The sequence below is a fragment of the Delphinapterus leucas genome, chromosome 10 (genome assembly GCF_059928025.1).
Source record: "Delphinapterus leucas isolate spDelLeu-1000000601 "Yukka" chromosome 10, BTC_Dleu_Yukka2, whole genome shotgun sequence".
NCBI classification, from domain to species: Eukaryota; Metazoa; Chordata; class Mammalia; order Artiodactyla; family Monodontidae; genus Delphinapterus; species Delphinapterus leucas.
The window spans coordinates 10,430,625-10,450,310 of record NC_143138.1 but is presented as its reverse complement, the minus strand read 5'-3'; positions in this window follow the sequence as shown (position 1 = coordinate 10,450,310).

Sequence of the window (19,686 nt, the reverse complement as noted above, 5' to 3'; positions counted from 1 at the left end):
CTAGAGGGGAGAGCCCCCCGCAAATGTTGGCATCCACTGAGGGGGCACGGGGCCCAGGGATCCCCAAGGTTATAAAAATCCTGAGTTCATGTCATGGCTCATGTGTCTTTGCAAAGGTCTGCTGCTGCTGCGTTTTAGCAGCATTGACAACTAGGATCCTGCAGATTGTTCCTTTTGTGATTATAAACTGTCTCTGGAGTAGCATGATGTGGGCGGCTGCAGTTTATAGAACTACTTGGACGAATCGGCCTACTCCTCAAAGGAACACTCGCTTTGCAGTCTTCCAGGCTCTTTCTTGCAAAACATGATATGTCAGTCTGCTTGGGAGGAAAGGAGAAGAGAAGGGGCATCTTCCAACTTAGGGGCATGAAGAAGTACCAGAGCACAGGCCAGCCCTGAATAGAATTCAGCAGGAACTCTCTTTTATGCATCTCCCTCTCTGCTCTCTGGGCCTTTTCCTCATCCCATGGTCTCCATTCTTCTGTCAGACTCCCACTCCCTTCATGTATTCTCAAGACCCTAACCCACCAAAACCAAACCTTAAACCCTCTACTCTCAGGAAAAGTACAAATCTCACCCTTTCATGGCTTCATTATAAGGGTGGGCTTTGACAAAAAAACCAAGAGACCTGGGTTCGAATCCTCGCTCTTCTGCTTCCTAGTTGTCTAAACTATTGCAAATTGCCTGACCTCTCCTATGTACAATACAGGTCATAACACTCACCGTACCTGGTAGTGTGTTTTCAGCTGCAAGTAGCCAAAATGCAAACTCAAGTAGGTTTAACCAAAAGGAGTTATATTGACCCACATAATCGGAAGTTCAAAGGTGGGACAGGCTGACTGAACCCTGGTGTCAGGGGCCCAGGTTTCTTCTGAATCTCTGCCTTCCATCCTCAGTGTCAGCTGCACCTTAAGACTGGCTTCTTTCACAATCAGGGTGGCTGCCAGCAGGACAGAGAGGGCAATGCCCTCGACCAAGAACTGATAACTGATACCACGGGAATGCTATGTGCTGATTGGTTTAGGCCTGGGTTCTTAAACCAATTACCAGCAAGGTAGGGACATGATTACCATGATTGGTATACATACCAGTGGTTCTCAAACTTGAGCATCGTCAGAATTACCTGAGGATTTATTAAACCACAGAAACTCAGTGCCAGAGTTTCTGATTCAGTAGGTCCAGAGAAGAGCCTGAGAATTTGCCTTTCTGACAAGTTCTGAGATAACACTGAAGCTGCTGGACCTCTCTTTGAGAACACTAACATAGACTAATCAGGGCTACCCCTGGGCTGGGGTCAGTTCTTCAAATTGCACAGTGAAGAAAGAGCGAAATGGATGTTGCAGAGTTAACTGTGATATTCAAAATCTTGTGGAGTAAATGCGGAGATTGTTACAGTAATCTATTGCTGTGTAACAAAATGCTCCAAAATGTAGTGGTTTAAAACACCAATTTATTACTATTTCTAATAGTTCTGTGGATTGGCTGGGCTCAGCTGGGCAGTTGTCACTTAGGGTCTCACATATAGTTGTAGTCAGATGTTGGATGGGGCTGGAATCACCCAATGGCTACTTTGAGCTGGATGCCCAAGATGGCTTCTTCATTCACATGCCTGGCACCTGGCATGGGGTGGCTGGAGTAGCTGAGGACTGGCTGGGCATCTCTTTCTCCATTCAGCTACCCCACATAGTTAGCTTGGGCTTCCTCACAACATGGCAGTTTTAGCAGAATTGAATTTCTTTTTTTTTTAAATTGAAGTATAGATTATTTACAATGTTGTGTTAGTTTGAAGTGTACAGCAGTGATTCAGTTTTACATATATATATATGTTCTTTTTCAGATTCTTTTCCATTATAGGTTATTATAAGATATTGAATAGAGTTCCCTGTGCTATACAGTAGATCCTTGTTCTTTACCTATTTTATATATAGTAGTGTGTGTATGTTAATCCCAAACTCCTAATTTATCCCCCCTCCCCACCAAGAATTGGATTTCTCACATGATGGTTGACTTTCCCCAGAGTGACTGTCCCAAGAGACTGAGGCAGAATCTGTAAGGCTTCTCCTAATCTAGACTTGGAAGCCACAGAGTGTCACTTCTGTCCTATTCTACTAGTTACATGTGAGTCACAGGGCCAGCCCAGATTCAAGGGAAGGGCACTGCACAAGGTCATGAATATGCAGAGGCAAGGGTCATTCAGAGGCCATCTTAGGGACCAGCTACCCCAGGGATTAAAGGAGATCATTCATGTAAAGTCCTGCATATGAATGTAAGTGAAGCACTTACCATAAGTCAGTGCTCAGGAAGTGAGTATTATTATGATTGCTGTTCTTTTCAGGGGACTTTGCTTGTTACCCTTGCTCTGTTAATTTAGGAATTTAAGGCTTTCTCAACTAGCAAAGGATTTTCAGGGGCTAGCCGGCAGGTGAGGTACTATTTTCTCAGTGAGTGACCTTTCCAGGGTCCCCCAAACCATACCCACAAGTAACTATTTCCTTAACCAGGAGTAAGCCCCTGCACTCCCAAGTGTTTCCACAATACAGTGGAAAGGTACCTTTTCTGTTGGCTTCCACATGGCTCCTATACTAGAATGTTGGCTTCTGACGAGGCCCCTATAGACTGGCTGATGTTACTGGTAATTATGACAGCTCTCGTATTCTGTTTAGTACTTCGGTACAAGCTAGTCCACCAATGTCCTTATTCACATTTCAGCTACAGAAAGTCTCTGGAACAACAGCTTATACAGTTACTCTGTATCACTCCCAGTCAGGCACCTCCACTCGGAAGACGAATACACCTTCCCAGTTTGAACGACACTTCCCATCACTTAGCTCCAGAATAGTCTGGTAGATAGAACAATTTTTCTTATTTCTGCCAAACATGTACCTATATATCTTAACTTTCTACTTACCAGGTTGTTTTCCCCCTTTCCTTCAGAGCGTGAGCGTGAGTTGGGTTTTTATTCAACCGCGTGACCCAGAGAAACTTGAGGGGCTCTCCGTTTCTGCGTGTTGTTGGGAGTCGGGGGGTGGGGGGAACAGGTGCAATCTAGAAGAATCTACAGGTTCAGGGGGAAGAAGCAAGGGGAACCTGAGGGACTAGAACATTTCGTCTGTCAGCTAATGTACCCCTGCAGCCCTGCCAAGCTCTGATGTGTTTAGACTTGAACTTCACGGGGAAGGTCGCATAAAAGCAAGTTCCTGGGATTCGTTCTGTAGTCTGAGTAGGCTGGAGTTTTCTCGCTGGGCTATTTCTGTGTAAAAAGCTGTCTGGAACCATCTGAGAGTCACTGACCACTGTAGTTTACTGTAATATATTTTCTAGTCACTTTCTGTTGCATCATTTCCCCTCCATTTTATGCTTAAGAGAATGACTGCGTGTATGCTTGTGCATGTCTGTGCGAGTGTGTGTTGTGTGTTTTCCAAAGTTATGTTACCATGGAGAGTTATTTGGAAAAGGCGTCTTATGAACCACTTCAGCTGATGTATAAAACTGCATTTCAGAAATCAAAGCTCCTCTTATATGCATAGACTCTGCCTGGAAGGACACGTGAAAAAGTGGTAAGAGTAGCTGCCTCTGGGGCAGAGAACTAGGGGGTCAGTGGCTGAGGGAGACTCACTCTTCACTGTGTATTATTTAATTTTTTTTACCATGAGCATGTAATACTTTTTAAAAATGAAATCTGGAGATTCAGTGCCAAGGCTTCTTTTGGAAAATATTCACTGACTCACATGTTCCCTTTGACTCCTGTACTCAGCTCCCTGGGAAGAACTTGGGAATCTCTGAACAATCATGGGCTGAATATTGAAGGTGGAATCTGACTGCCTTCTTGGGTGCACATAACACATCTTCAAGCCTACTTTCCTCACCCCCGTCCATTGGGATGGATAAAGGGGGTTGAGTGGAGATAACCACGTCTGTCAGATTCAATAGTAATCAATAATGACTTTAAACACATTCTTCCTGACAGTATCACAAAGAACACGTAGCTGGTGGTGAATGTAACAGCCCACTGACTGCAGGGAGTGAAAATATACATGATGCCTGAGGTTCTGTCAAGCCAACATAAAACGGCTCATCCAGGTTGGACAGGGAAACTCCACACCTGGTCATGTAGAAGAATGAGCACTTTCATAAACACTTTCATAATGTGTCTACACATGTTTTGATTCCCCAACAGACGATGGCTCTGACTTCAGAAGTTGTGGTAACCTTATTGTGTATTTTCATATTCTCTGTGCTGAACGGATGACCCACTTCCAAGCCAAGAGTACAAATTACAGATGAACATCCCAACTGCATTTCATGTTCCAGCCTCACTAGACTGGGAGTCCATGAAAATAAAGAGTGTCAGCACAGCACCTCTCATGGACGGTAGGTAATCAATGTGGGCTAACTGGCTTGTGCTGGATGCAGTTCTGTTCACTGGAAATCATTAGCCAGCTCAAGAGGGAGGAAAATGGAATGAAAAAGAAAAACATTGCCCATCACAAAAATAACTCAAGAACTGTGCAGTCTGCCAACATTGGTCATTTGTGTTGAACTTGCTTTCAGCACTCTGTTAAATATACCACACCCTACCGCGGAAGCGATCATTCCTTTCCTTTTGAGTAGCAAAGTAGTGGGAACTAGAAAAACTTCTGTGAATTTAGCAAGCGTTGGGGTAAATGTTTCCAGTCAGTATGGCAAAGGTGAGGATGGCAGAGGGAAATCCATCTGTTCGTAGTGCTTTAGTGTCACCTGTTCATTAAAGGCTACCTTTTGGAGGTTGAAGCCATGCTTTCCTGTACCTGAGACAGTGCCTGGACCTCGTATACTTGGCTGACAACGTAATTTTGCTGCACGGATTATTGTTGTATTGTTCCAATATGTTTGAAATGGTCATGGAATTTCACGTAATGCTGAATGCATTCCCTTGGGAAACACTTTATTTTGCACATAGAGCCACCCGGTCTGAAAGTTCCCTGCTGGGGACATTGTGCTACTCCATTGAACACAATGGGGCAGATGTTTCAGAGGATTTCAGTACAGTTGAGAGAAATTTGCTGACTGCCAGCCATGTGCCAGACCCTTCCATGAGTTTTTCACATCTTCATGTGTTGTTGACAGCCACTCTGTAAGGCTGACGTCACTGACTGCTATCCGAGGGCGGAAGCTGGAGCACAGGGAAGTGGGTGCCTTGCTGAGTGTTTTCCACTGTAAGTGACAGAGTTGGGCTGCTGCAAACCCAGGCCATCCTGGTCCAAATGCAAACTTCTTTTCCTGTAGCAGTGACACTGACTTCCAGTGCCTCTTTGAGGCTGAAGATCAAGCTGTGCTCATAGTTTGGACATGGCTTTCAGGGAGGATGCCCAGACCATGGACGGGACATTGATGAGAATGAGAACTTGGATTTTTTTTGGAGGGGAGTCCACTAATTGATAATACAATGGCATCTGGAGAGTTAGAGGTGGGATTCCCGCTCTAACTCTCCAGGATATAAGGTTTCATGGCTGGACTTCCCTGGTGGCACAGTGGTTAACAATCCTCCTGCCAATGCAGGGGACACTGGTTCGAGCTCTGGTCCGGGAAGATCCCACATGCCACAGAGCAACTAAGCCCATGCACCACAACTACTGAGCCTGCGCCCTAGAGCCCACGAGCCACAACTACTGAGCTCACACACCACAACTACTGAAGCCACGCACCTAGAGCCTGTGCTCTGAAACAAGAGAAGCCACCGCAACGAGAAGCCCACGCACCGCAATGAAGAGTAGACCCCGCTCGCCGCAACTAGAGAAAGCCCGCGTACAGCAACAGAGACCCAACTCAGCCAAAAATAAATAAATTAATTTTTTTAAAAAGTTAGAAAAAAAAAAAAAACAGCTTCATGGCTTATGTCCTTGACTCAGAATCAAGGGATCAAAGGGTTCAAGATGGAAACCCACAGGGAATGTGACAATGGCCAATGGCTAGAACCAGGTCAGAGCAAGACCAGCACTGGCCTGCTGTGCGGCGGCCACTATTCTTGTTAGCACGGAAATAGCCATGAACAAGACAGATGAAGTCCTTGCCCTTATGGAGGCAGAGTATAAAGAGAGAAAACAAATAAACAAGTAGTTAACAAATACTGATAAATAACATAGAAAACAGTTCAGCCGACTAAGGGGGATAGAAATTTTGTTGACGGTGGTGCCTGCTATTGTACATAAGGTAGTCAGGAAGGGCCACTCGCTATGGGACACGTGAGCTGAGACTTGAAAGCAGTGAGGGAGCAGGCTGTGCAAATATCTGGGAGAAGAGATTTACAAGCAGAAGGAACAGTAACTGCAAAAGCCCTGAGGCAAAAGGGTACTTGGGGCGTTGGAGGAATAGCAGAGATGGGTTTCCCAGGTCGGGTTCCCCAGGGAACAGTGTCTGAGTTGGGGATTAGCACACAGGTTGTTTATCAGGGACCGCTTTTGGGGTCAACCTATAGAAGGGAAGGGAGGGCAAGGAAGCGAGCCTGGGCAGAAGAAGAGGAAGAGCTGTGATGGTCTCAACAAACGCCTCAGACCACCAACGGGGAGTTCTGGAGATAGGATGGCCCTTCAGAGCTGCCCCACATTGAGCAGAAGGGGCTGAGCTCTCACACCCTGGTGTCCATCAGCCGTGGCTGCCATGGGAAAGGGGCGGGATGGGATGGGGGGGCCATCTCTCCTCCTCCGAGGCATCCTCAGTGCCTGTTGCCTGTCAGCCAGCAGCACACCCAGCACTAAGTCCTCAGTTCTTGAAGGTTCTGGGTGGCCCCTCCCACCATCCACTGCATGCTGGTGTGATTGGAGCAGAGTGAGCAAGGAATTACTGACAGAAAATGAGCTCAGAGAGGTGTCCAGGGGCCAGGTTGTGAAGGCCCTTACAGGGCTTGGTGAAGACTTGAACTTTTATTCCACTGGAGGTGGGAAGCCACTGAAGGTTTTATGAAAGTAATGCTAAGCTCTGGCTTATGTTTTAACCTGCTCGCTCTAGCAGCTAAGTGGAATTGACCGTAGATGAGCAAAGGGGGTAGCGGGGGAAGGGTTAGGAAGACTCATTCAGAGATACTTGCGATAAAGAGGTGACGATGGTTTAGATCAAAATAGTACTGGTGGTGGTTGTGAAAAGTTGTTGGACTTTGGATATATTTTGAAGGTAGAGCCAATAGCATTTGCTGCTGGATTGGATGTGGGGTGTGAGTGAGTGAGAGGAAAAACAGAGACAACTCTACTGTCCCCTGGAGTCTAGGACACTAGAGAGGATGGAGCCACCCTTTCCTGGCATGGAGAAGCCTATATGTATTAGTTTCCTGTTGCTGCTGTAACAAATTGCCACAGACTTAGTGGCTTCAAATAACATAAATTTACTCCCTTACAGTTCTTGAGATCAGAAGTCTAAGGTCAAGGTGTTGGGAGGGTTATGTTCCTTCTGGAGGCTTTGGGGAGAATACATTTCTTTGCCTTTTCCAGGTTCTAGGGGCTGCCTGCCTTCCTTTCCTCATGGTCCTTTCCTGCATCTTCAAAGCACATCATTCCAACCTCTGGTTCTGCTGTCATATCTCCTTTTTCTCTCTGTAGCTCTGATCCTCCTGCCTCTATCTTATAGGACTCTTGTGATGACATTAGCCCCACCCACATAATCCAGGATAATCTCACCATCTCAAGATTCGTAACTTGATCACATCTGCAAAGTCCCTTTTGCTATGTAAGGTGACATGTTCAGAATTCTAGGGATTCGGACATGGACATACTTGGGGGGCCATTATTCACACTGTAGAAAGAGCTGGATTTGCAAGGTGGAATCAGAGTTTAGCTGTGCCTATGTTAAATTTGAGATATCTTGTAATATCCAAGTGGAAACATCAAGTCAGCAGTTGGATAAATGAGTCTGGAGTTCAGAGGAGAGGTCCCAACTGAAATATGAATTCGGTAGTTTTCACAATATATTTAAAGCCACATGACCAAAGATATCACTTAGGGACTGAATGCAGAAGGAGGAGAGGAGAAGTCCTAGGACTGAGTCTTGGAATATATTCCATTGGTTGGGGATCCATAGAAGAGGAGGAACCAGCAGAGAGGGACAAGGGCGGCAGGATGAGAAGCCTGAGAGAATGGTGGTCCAGAGGCCAAGCCAAGAAAGGGGTTCACAGCAGAGAGAACAGTCAGCTGAGAGGTCAAGTAAGATGAGGACTGCGCAGCACCCATCAGACTTGGCTGGTGACCTTGACGTGAGCAGTTCAAGGCCATGGTGGGATGAAAGCCTGACTAGAACAGGTTCAAGAGATAAAGGGAGGAAAGGAATTGGAGACAACTGGTATCAACAACCTCCTGAGAGTTTTGTTGGAAAGAAGAGCAAAGAAATGGGTCAGTAGCTGGAGTGAGTTTGGGGTCAAGAGAAGGCCGATGAGCCTAGGGTCTTCCAAGGACAGCTCCAGTTCCAGAGTCTGGACTGGGCGAAGTCTGGGGGTGAGCACAAAGGGGGCCCAACTGAAGCTTGGAGAGGAGAGGAGGGGCCAAGTAAATCCTGCTGTGATGAGTGACAGGAGCAAGGAAACACTAATACAGATGTGCCTCTCTGTACAATGACTATCTTCCTACAGATGCTGAGAAGCTGGGTATGGATTGAGGCTTCTGGAAAATTTGATCTTACTTTAACTACACAGGAAATTATTTAGAGGGCACAGGGGTGATGTTTTAATGTGGAAAATCCTTTCCAAATGTAACTATTATAAGAATGTCCGTGTATCAATTTTCCCAAAAACTGCATACACCTCTCATTACACTTTTAGTTCCCCACCGACATCTAGTATGAAAGGAAATATGATTATATAATATTTTCTTCAAAGGATGGGTCTTAAACTTTTTTATTTTTGCAACCGAGGCGATCACAGTGCAGTTGTGAAATGACAGAATAGCACGTAGTTTGAAAAAGCTAAAACACGGGGCAGGAAAGTCATTTTCCAGATGTCACTGAATAAACCTGGCCAAGCCTGGCAATGAAGCAAGAGAACGGGAATTCAGGGCCAGCAGGCCAGTTGCCCTCAGGACCCAAGGGAGATAGACGCACATTAGGAGCCATAAGGGGGGTGGGGGTGGGGTTAAAAATTCAAGGACCAGAGTCTAATATATAAACAGGACCTGGATAGCAGCCTGTGGCACGGGGACAGAAGACACCCCAGAATGCCTGCAGCGCGGCCGGGCTAACAGCTTTGGTTTACACTAAGGAGATGGTGCCCCCCACCCGTGCTTGGAGACTCAAGGCTATAGAGTATCACCTTGGAAATGAGATCTTCAAAATCATCCAGATATACCCAGAGAAAACCATAATTCAAAAAGACACATGCACCCCAATGTCCACAGCAGAACTATTTACAGTAGCCAGGTCATGGAAGCAACCTAAATGTCCATCCTCAGAGGAACGGACAAAGAAGATGTGGCACATATATACAATGGAATATTACTCAGCCATAAAAAGGAATGAAATTTGGTCATTTGTGGAGACATGGATGGACCTAGAGACTGTCATACAGAGTGTAGTAAGTCAGAAAGAGAAAAACAAATATTGTATATTAATGCATATATGTGGAATCTAGAAAAATGGTATAGATGATCCTGTTTGCAAAGCAGAAATAGAGACACAGACGTAGAGAACAAATGTATGGATACCAAGGGGGAAAGTGGGGGTGGGAGGAATTGGGAGATTAGGATTGACACATATACATTATTGATACTGTGTATAAAATAGATAACTAATGAGAACCCACTGTATAGCACAGGGAACTCTACTTAATGCACTATGATGAACTAAATGGGAAGGAAGCCCAAAAGGGAGGGGATATGAGTATATATATGGCTGATTCATTTTGCTGTACAGTAGAAACTAACACAACATTGTAAAGCAACTATACTCCAATAAAAATTAATTTAAAAAACAAAATCAGCCGGCCTCCTCAGGGCCTCTGACGCACTGTTCCCTCTGCACGGCCGACTCAGCCCTTCCCTGCACCCCTGGCTGACTCTCCCTCATCCTTTAGGTCTCATCTGAAATGTCACTTGGTCAGGAAAGCCTTTTCTGAGTGCCCCAGCCAGCCTCGCTCCACCTGAATCCATTTGCAGGGCCAATTAATTTGAAAGCTACAAATATTTTTTCTATCCCAACCTTAGAATAAAATTTTTAAAAAATGTTTTAAAGAAAGTAAGCATCTCATTCTAATCAGGTATCGTTGAGGCCATGACCAATGCTTTGTGAGCTAGGCCAATTGTGTAGACGCTGGAGCCCAATATAAGATTCTGGGCCCCTTCCAGGTCTCAGAGTTAAGGTCCATAATGTTTCTGCCTGAAGCACTCTTCCTACAAAGGTCTAGAGAGCCTGCTCCCTTTTTTCTCTAAGTCTCTGCTAAGTATCATCAGAGTCCGCATTCCTGAACTCTCCACAAAGAATGGCAAATGCGCCCAGGCCACCGCATTCCCATCCCTCTAACCTGGTTTTGTGGTTCTCCACAGCCTCTGCTGGTATTTTCACGTGTGTGTTTATTGGCCAACTTCCCCCTTCCCATGAGGGCAGGGAGTGTCTTGTGCGCTGTTGTATCCCCAGGGCCTGGCGAGGAACAAGTGCTTGATAAATATCTATTGAATGAATGAATGGATTAGTCAATGTCAGACAACGGGGAGGGCAGGCTGCCCAGATACTGACCTGCCCATCACACCCCAGCCCCTAGCACAGTCCCCAGGCCTCCAGGTAAGGAAAATCCGCCAGACTTCCCCTCACCTCCTTTTGTTGCTTTTTCTGCAGCATGGAGGTGGTCTCCTGGCCTCTTCTCCGTTTCTTGGTTTGGTTCTCACCTTGTCCTGGCCCTGATTTCCCCGTACCCCTTGGAGTAAAGCAAGGCTCTGGCGGCCTGTTCACGCACTGCTGTTCTCCGGCAGCTCCCCTCTGGCTCCGTCCCGCAGTGCTGAATATTGTACTCCTCTTTATCTATTTTCACATTTTATGGCTCATTTGTAATAAAAATGGATTAAAATAAATCCGCCACTGATTGGCTCCAATTTTTACATAAAAGAAACAAACTCAATGGCTTTATAATTCTAAAGAAATCCCGATTTTAGTTCAATAGGACTGTCCTCTCTGAGTTGGCCTAATTTAAGACAATTCTAACTCCTGCATTTTTCACATATTTATTATGGCTTAAACGGGGCAATATTCCTCACCCTGATCTCCACGGGAAAACTGGAAAGAACAAAATGATCAGACTGGGCACCATCATGATACAATGACAAAAAAGAGAAACTTTTAAATGCTTCTTTGAACCTGCCTGCAGGATCTGAAGGACAGCAGAGAGCCCACTGCTTCTCTGTACAGTAAGAGGGGAGCTTAGACTTCCTAAAGAGTAAAACCAGAGCTGTGCTCAAAGGAGGAACATCCTTTTCTTGATTTATGATCGGACTGACCTTGGACCCTGAGGAAAATTGTCTCTGTAATGTGTTTACTTCATAGATAACTTAAAGAACATAGCTCTTACCAGGTGAGGAAATAAATCAAAATTAGGGGGCTCATGTTCGGCTTCTATCACGGGAGCTGTATTAGTCAGGGTTCTCCAGAGAGACAGAATCAGAGGGAGGGAGAGAGAGAGAGAGATTGGTTATAAGGAATCAGTTCACAAGGTGATGGCAGTTGAGAAGTCCCAAGATCTGTAGTCAGCAGGCTGGAGACTCAGGAAAGCCAATAGCATAAATTCCAGTCTGAAAGCTGGCAGACGTAGACCCAGGAAGAGCCAACTTTCAGTTTGAGTCTGGAGGCAGGAAAAGACCAATGTCCAAACACAAAACAGTTAGACAGAGAGTTCCCTTTCACTGGTAGAAGGGTCAGCCTTTTTGTTCTATTCAGGTTTTCAACTGATTGGATGAGGCCCACCCACATTGGGGAGGGCAACCTACTTTGCTCAGTCCACTGATTCAAATGTGGATCTCATTCCAAAACACCCTCACAGAAACACACCCAGAATAATGTTTGACCAAATATCTGGGCCCCCAGGGCCCAGTCAAGTTGGCACACAAAATTAATCATCACAGGAGCACAGACCAACGATGAGACAAAGAAGCATGTTCATGTTGGAGGTTCTATCAATACTTGAGTTTTCTGGATGGAAAGGAACCTAAGAGGGAAACTCCCTCTTGTACAAAGGAGTGTGACTATCTCCCTGAGGACTTTCCCTGGCTGCAGGAGCACACTCCCTCTGAATGGCTGGAAGGTAGGGACCTACTGCCCCAGGGGGAGCAGCCCTCAACCAATGATGATTGCAAGTTGGTAGAGAAATACCCCAATTTCCTCACCTCTCTCATCAAGCAAATCTAACGTATATTCTATACCGCCTCCCAGAGGACCTTAGTGGAATTGGGCCCCAGTTGTCCAAGGGTAACTCATCCTCATTAATGCACCTTATCCACTTCCTTTTCTTGTCTAATCCCACCCTCCCCTACTGGGGCTACCTGAAATCACCTCCAAAATAAACTACTTGCACTCAGATCACATCTCAGGGTCTGTTTCTGGGGAAACCAGACCTAAGATAGGGGATAAATTGGACTTACTGATGAATTCACTTTACCTGGTCCTCCAAAAAAATCCTACCTGAAATTTTGGTCTAATGTAGGCCAGGGTAGTAAATTATACCTGGGAAAAATAAGTACAACTCTTCTCTGATAAATGTATTTTAAATTCAAGCCTCAAAAAATTATCAGAGATAGATTTCCAAGGAATATGAGCTCACAATAAATATATCTCAGAACATACAAGGAAACAAGCCCTCAGGCACAAGAGTTAGCAAAATCAGAATGAAATTTTTTAAGTGAAAAAATATCCAGAGATTCAGTGCAATCCCTGTTAAAATCTCAGCACATTGTTTTGAAAAAATTGACAAGCTCATTCCAAAATCTATATGGAATTGCAAAGGGCATAGAAAAGTCAAGGATTTTTGGGAAAAAAAAAAAAAGAAAGGAATTACACTAACTGATTTCAATACTAGCTATAAAGCTACAGTAATTAAGACAGTGTTGTACTGGTGTACGAACAAGCATATCGATTAATGGAATATTGTAAAGAGTCCAGAAACAGATCTTCACATATATAGCCAATTAATTTTGATAAAAGTACCAAAATAATTCAATGAGCTAAGGATATCTTTTCAATAAAATGTGCTGGAAAAACTGGATAACCACATGGAAAAACTGAGCTTTGACTTTTACCTCTCCCCAGACCCCAGGATTAACTTGAAATAACCAAAGACCTAGACCTAAAAGCTAAAACTATAACACTTCTAGAAGAAAAGATAGGAAGAAGTCTTCGCAGTCTCGGATTAAGCACTTGAAAAATGCTCAACATTTTTATTAATCAGAGAAATGCAAACTAAAACCACAAACTAAATCCACTAGAATGACCAAAATTTTAAAAACTGACAACACCACCAAGCAAGTGTTGGCAAAGATGTAGAGCTGGTGGAAATATAAAATGGAATGACCACATTGGAAAATAGTTGGGCCATTTCTTATAAAGTTACACTAATCGTATGACCCAGCAATTCTACCCCTTTTACTTTACCCAAGAGAAATGAAAGCATTTGTCCACCCAAAGACTTGCACATGAGTGTTTAAAAGCAAAACAAAACTGAAATTAACCAAAATGTCTGTCAGCAAGTGAATTGATAGACACATTTTGGTATGTCCATATAATGGAATACTACTCAGCAATAAAAAGGAACAAACTATTGGTATACCCAACAGGGATGGATTCCAGAAACATTACACTGGGTGAGAGAAGACAAATACCAAAGAGTATACACTCTATGATCCCATTTTTATGAAATTCTAGAAAAGAAGAAAGCAACCTACAATGACAGAAACATTCTCAATCTCATACACAATTTTTAAAAGGCAAAGTAAAGCCACAACTAGATATGGTTTTTCAATCTGCAGGATAGCCAAAGTATGTGCTTTGAATAAAGCACAAATCTGCAACAGAGGTCAGAGCTGGAGTCTGGGAACTGACTGCAGAGGACCATGAGAGAATATTTTGATTATGGTAGTCAATACCCAAGAGTATACATTTGTCAAAATCCAACAAAATGTACACTTAAAGTGGATTTTATTGTAAGTAAATTATCCATCAACCAGGGGAATGGGGAGTTGCTGTTTAATGATTATAGTTTCAGTTGGGGAAGATGAAAAATTCGTCTTTTTCATGTGGTGATAAATGGTACTTAATGTGAATTTCTAAACAACAATGTGAATGTACTTAATGCCATAGAACTATACACTTAAAAAATGGCTAAAATGGTAGATTTCATATTATATATATATTTAATATAAATTTATTTAATATAATTTAATATAAATTAATTTAATATAAATTTCATATTATATATATATTTACAATATATTTACCAAATATATATATATTTATTATATATATATATATATTTACCACAATAAAAAGAATTATACCTCAATAATGTTGATTTTGCAAAAATGAAAAGAGGGTGTCCAAAATATAAGTTTGAAAAAGAATGAAATACAATGTCTGGAAATGAATATATAATATTTGGAAATATCTATGGAGGATCTACTAAATGTTAGCAAGATGTTAGACTCTGTCAAAGAAGACAAAAATGGCAGCCATAGAGTAGAAAAACAGTTGGAATTCAAAGCCAGAGTTCTAGCACCTGCACAGTTCCCTGTGCGGCCTGGTCACGTCACTTTGCCTCTTTGAGCTTCAGCTGCCTCACCAGTAACACGTGGGTGATGGACTGGCTTGCACCCAAGGGCCCTCCGGCCCTGCTAACACTCTCTGCTTTTGTGTCCATTTGGGGTTTACTTCCTTATAGAGTGAGAGGTGGGAAAGGGAAGATCCAAAGCTTGGGGCAGACAGACCTAAGGCGTGCTTTAAAGAAGTGAACATTTGCATTCATGAAAATAATGATTTGTCTTAAAGAAGTCATGCCAGTTTGTTTGTTTGTTTTCAGTTCATTTTTACTAAGCCCTCATGGTTTGCACCCAGGCTTATCTCTCTCTCTCTTTCTCTCTTTGTCTGTCTGTTTGTCTCCCTCTCTCCTGCCCTCCCTCCCTCTCTGTTTTTTTCTTTCTTGTGACTCAAAAGCCTGTGTATCAACCCTCCCCCAAACCTGCTCTACCAAAGGTCACAGTGACCTGCTTCCTCATTGCCAGTTCCAAAGCACTCTTAAATCTTCATCTTACCTGAATTCTTGGCCAAATGCTGATAACTCCTCCAATCTACTAAGATTTTCGACTCTTGTCTTCTGAGCTGCCAGTCTGTCTGAATCTCCTCCTGTGTCCTAGACGGCTCTGTCTCAGCCTTCTCTTATTCTCTTCATCCCAGATTCCAGGGTTTGACAGATGTTTTCTGTAAAAGGCCAGATGGTTAATATTTTAGGCTTCATGGGCCACAGGGTCCCCCACTCACTCTGGGGGTTCTTCCTGGGCCACTCCACCCACTGCCATTGCTCCAACGCCCATCTGTAACCCAACGGCCTCAATAGTGATGCCCTTTAAGTTCCATCTTCCCATCGAGGGGCGTAAGGATGCCCCATTTTCTGCATTCCAAGAAAAATTATAGCTGTGCAAAAGAGAAAAGGGCAAAGTACACGCACAGACGATTTACAAAATAATAAATGTCAACGGCTTTGACGCATATGAAGATTCTCAACCTACACAGTAGAAGAAAGGCAAAGTCAAACCACAATGAGATGTTGTTTTTCAATCTTGCAGGCTAACAAAAATGAAAGAGTGATAACCAAAAGTGTTGATGGGGTATTGGAGAAACAAGCATCGTTCTTTTTGGTGGGTGATTTAGCATTATCTATCAAAATATAAAATGCACATATCTTCTGACCTGGGAGGTCCATTTTTAAGTAGTTATATGAGAAAGGCAGAATGGAGAATACATGTGTGGCATGTTACTACTTATATACAGAAGGTATGGGGAGAATATACATAAACAACAGCTTGTTACAAGTGGTTAAGGTGGGGCAGAAACTGGAGTGGTAGGAGTCAAGGGTGGGGAAGAAACTGACTTTTTTCACTGTGTAACTTTTTGTATTGTTAGAATATTTTTGTCTTATGCATATAGTATTTTTACCAAAAAATTAACATAAGTAAATGAGTGGATAGATAGATAGATAGATAGATAGATAGATAGATAGATGATAGATAGAAGAATCTTATAAACAAAAAGAGAGAAATAGTTGAGGTAGAAGGGTCTATAAGGGCCATCTTACCCAACACCACCTTTTGCAGATAAAGAAACCAAGCCCAGAGCAGTTCTGACTTTTCTAAGATCTTAGTGTTACTGTTACTTGAGTCCAGGCCTCCAAATTCCAATCCAGCACTGGTCCCTGTATACATACTACATCACACCTCTAAGCTGACCCCCTTGATTCAGGAAGTTCATCTACATAATTTGAACTTGAGGAAGAAATAAGGCATTTATAAAATTGAACATTTGCAATGTATTTTCTTTAAAAAAAAAAGTCCTTTCTTGTATTTTTAAAATTACCGAAGTACAGGCATACCTCATTTTATTGCGCTTTTCTTTCTTGTGCTTCACAGATACTGTGCTTTTTTTTTTTTCTAGCAAATTGAAGGTTTGTGGAAACCCTGCATCGAGCAAACCTATCGGTGCCGTTTTTCCAACAGCATTTGCTCGCTTCATGGCTCTGTGTCACATTTTAGTAATTTTCACAATATTTCAAACTATTTTACTGTTATATTTGTGTTGGTGATCTGTGATGAGTAATCCTGTACTCTTGTGAAAAAATTATGACTTGCTAAAGGCTCAGGTGGTGGATAGCATTATTTAGCAATAAGGTATTTTTAAATTAAGGTATGTACATTTTTTTAAGACATAATGCTACTGCACACTTAATAGACTACACTGTAGTGTAAACATAACTTTTATATGCACTGGGAAACCAAAAGTCCATGTGACTCGCTTTATTGCAATATTTGCTTTACTGCGGTGGTCTGGAAATGAACATGTCATATCACCGAGTTATGGCTGTATTAGACGATTTGGTATCTAGAGAACTGGTAGAAAATTTAAATAATGCAGAAGTGTATTGTAGTGTTGTTTCCTCAACAAACATTCTACCCCTCTCCATCATGTGGCAGCCATGAGTGATTTGCATGGGAAAGATCCTACTCCCAATTCCAGGGGACACCCTGATTGATCCAAGCAGGCCTCCTTGCTACAGTCATTTATTTAGAGTATATAGGCCTTAGCCAATCAGCATTTGCCATTCCCCTGGCCACAGAGGTTCATTTGGGATTGATCCAGTCAGTGTCAAACCTGAAAACTTTTGCTGAGAATCATGGGACACAAACACATTCTGCCTCTGGATTCCATGGGGTACATATGAGAAGCTTGGAACTGCTGCAGCATTTTTGCTACCATGAGAGAACCTTGTCTAAGAATTCAGCTGACATGACAGAAGGCAGAGTAGAGAGGAAAGAAACCAACTCCTTGAAGACATTACTAAGCTGCCAAATCACACCAGACCGCTGAACCTTCCAATTACATGAGCAAAAGTCCCCCATTTGTATTAGAGCTAATTTGAGTGAGGTTTTGTTACTTCTCCATGAAGAGACCTAAATGATACATATTTAAAGTAAAGAAGTGCAAGTCCTCCCACTTCCACCATGTCTAAAGAATAACTACTATAAATGATTTGGTGTGTGTCCTTTTTTACATACACCCATGTATAATTGTTTTTAAGAATCAATTATACTACTCACATTCTTTTACAACCTGTGTTTTACCTACTCAATAATGTGACATGGGTAGATTCCTAGTCAATACAAACAAAGCTACCTACTTGCTGCATAGTATCCCAGGGTGTGGCTGTAACATTTATCAAACTATCCTTCCAATTTAGATTTAATCTCTATATTATAATAATGCTGTGAGACAGGGAGCGATTATACCTGTGGGCTCTGGAATCAGACTTATTATATCCTGGCTTCACTAATTATTTGCTGTGAAAACTTAACTACCCTGAGCCCTCAGTTCCTTCTTCTGGAAAATGAAGGTAATTATAGACCTACGCTCAGCAGGCCATCTTGTGCAGGAAGCGAGGAGGTCCACGTAACGTACCTGGCGTGGGATCTAGCACACTGCACTCAGTTAAGGTAAGCGGCTGTTACTTTCCCTGGAATCAGTTCCTAAAATTGGACTCTCTGGGCACAAACATGTTTACCTTTGAAATTTTGATAGAAGCTGCCAATTGCCCTCCAGAAATAAACCAAGTTACACTTTCCCTCAGAGCGCCCTTTAACCTCCACCATTACCAATGCTAGATCTTTTTCATTCTTGCTAATCCAGGAGGCAAAAAAAAAAGTCACTCATTGCATTTTTTTTTTCACTCATTGCATTTTAATTTGCATTTCTTAGATCACAGGTAAGCCCTCTGATTGTTTATCAGCCACTTGTTTTGCTAATACGCAAATCGCTTGTTCATCTCCATTGCCTCCTGTTCCTTGAATTTGTATTTTTCTTTCTAGCTCTTTGTGTGGTGTGCACTGAGGATACTAAACCTTAGTCTAATATTTGTAATGTAATATTTTATTGTAGCCTGTCATATGTCTTTTAACTTTTTTTTTTAATTTTAATTTTTGACTGTGTTGGGTCTTCGTTGCTGTGCGTGGGTTTTCTCTCGTTACAGCGAGCAGGGGCTACTCTTTATTAGCGGTGTGCGGGCTTCTCATTGCAGTGGCTTCTCTTATTGCGGAGCTCGGGCTGTAGGTGCGTGGGCTTCTGTGGCTGTGGCGTGTGGGCTCAGTAGTTGTGGCACGTGGGCTCTAGAGCACAGGCTCAGTAGTTATGGAGCACAGGCTTAGTTGCTCCACGGCATGTGGGATCTTCCCCGACCAGGGTTCAAACCTGTGTCGCCTGTATTGGCAGGTGGATTCTTAACCACTGTGCCACCAAGGAAGTCCCATTTTTTTAAAACTTTTTAAATGTCTTTTTTTTTTCTTTTTGTTTAATGTAGTCAAATCTTGTCCTTTTTTTTTTTTTTTTTTTCTTGTGGCTTCTGGATTGTGTCTTTTTAGGATAGTTTTTGTTCAGGATTTCTGATGCACATTTGGCTTTTCTATTTAGAGCAGGGTTGCTTCTGGGTTTGCGGCATATCATGGGCTTTTTTTCTGGAATGATCTGGGCCTCCTGGGCATTATTATAGGCTATTAACTCCTTGGTGGGAGAAAGGCTTATAATGCTGAGCCCTGGGGGCTTGAAACTGTGTCCACAGTGCCCCCTCCTGGGCACCACAGGACACCCACCCTAGAACAGGCCCGGGGCAGGGAGGGTTATGTCTCTGGCCTTCAGTTAGTTTAGTATTTACTGAACTACTGAGCATGGTATTTAGCTGTGGGCTACAGGTATGATACAGGATATAGAAACAATAGTGTTCCTGCCCCAAAGGTACCTGGAGAGTAATGAAGGAAACAGACACAGAAAAATCCTTTCAGTTTTTTTCCTAATGCCTGATTAACCATCTACCTTCACAAAACATTGAAGTATAGATAGTGAGGTTGACTAGCTTACTTCATTTACTATTCCAGAATTCTACCTTTAATTTCTCTTTGTATCCCACCCAGCACAATGTCTAACATGCAATGGTGTTAATGAACAAAT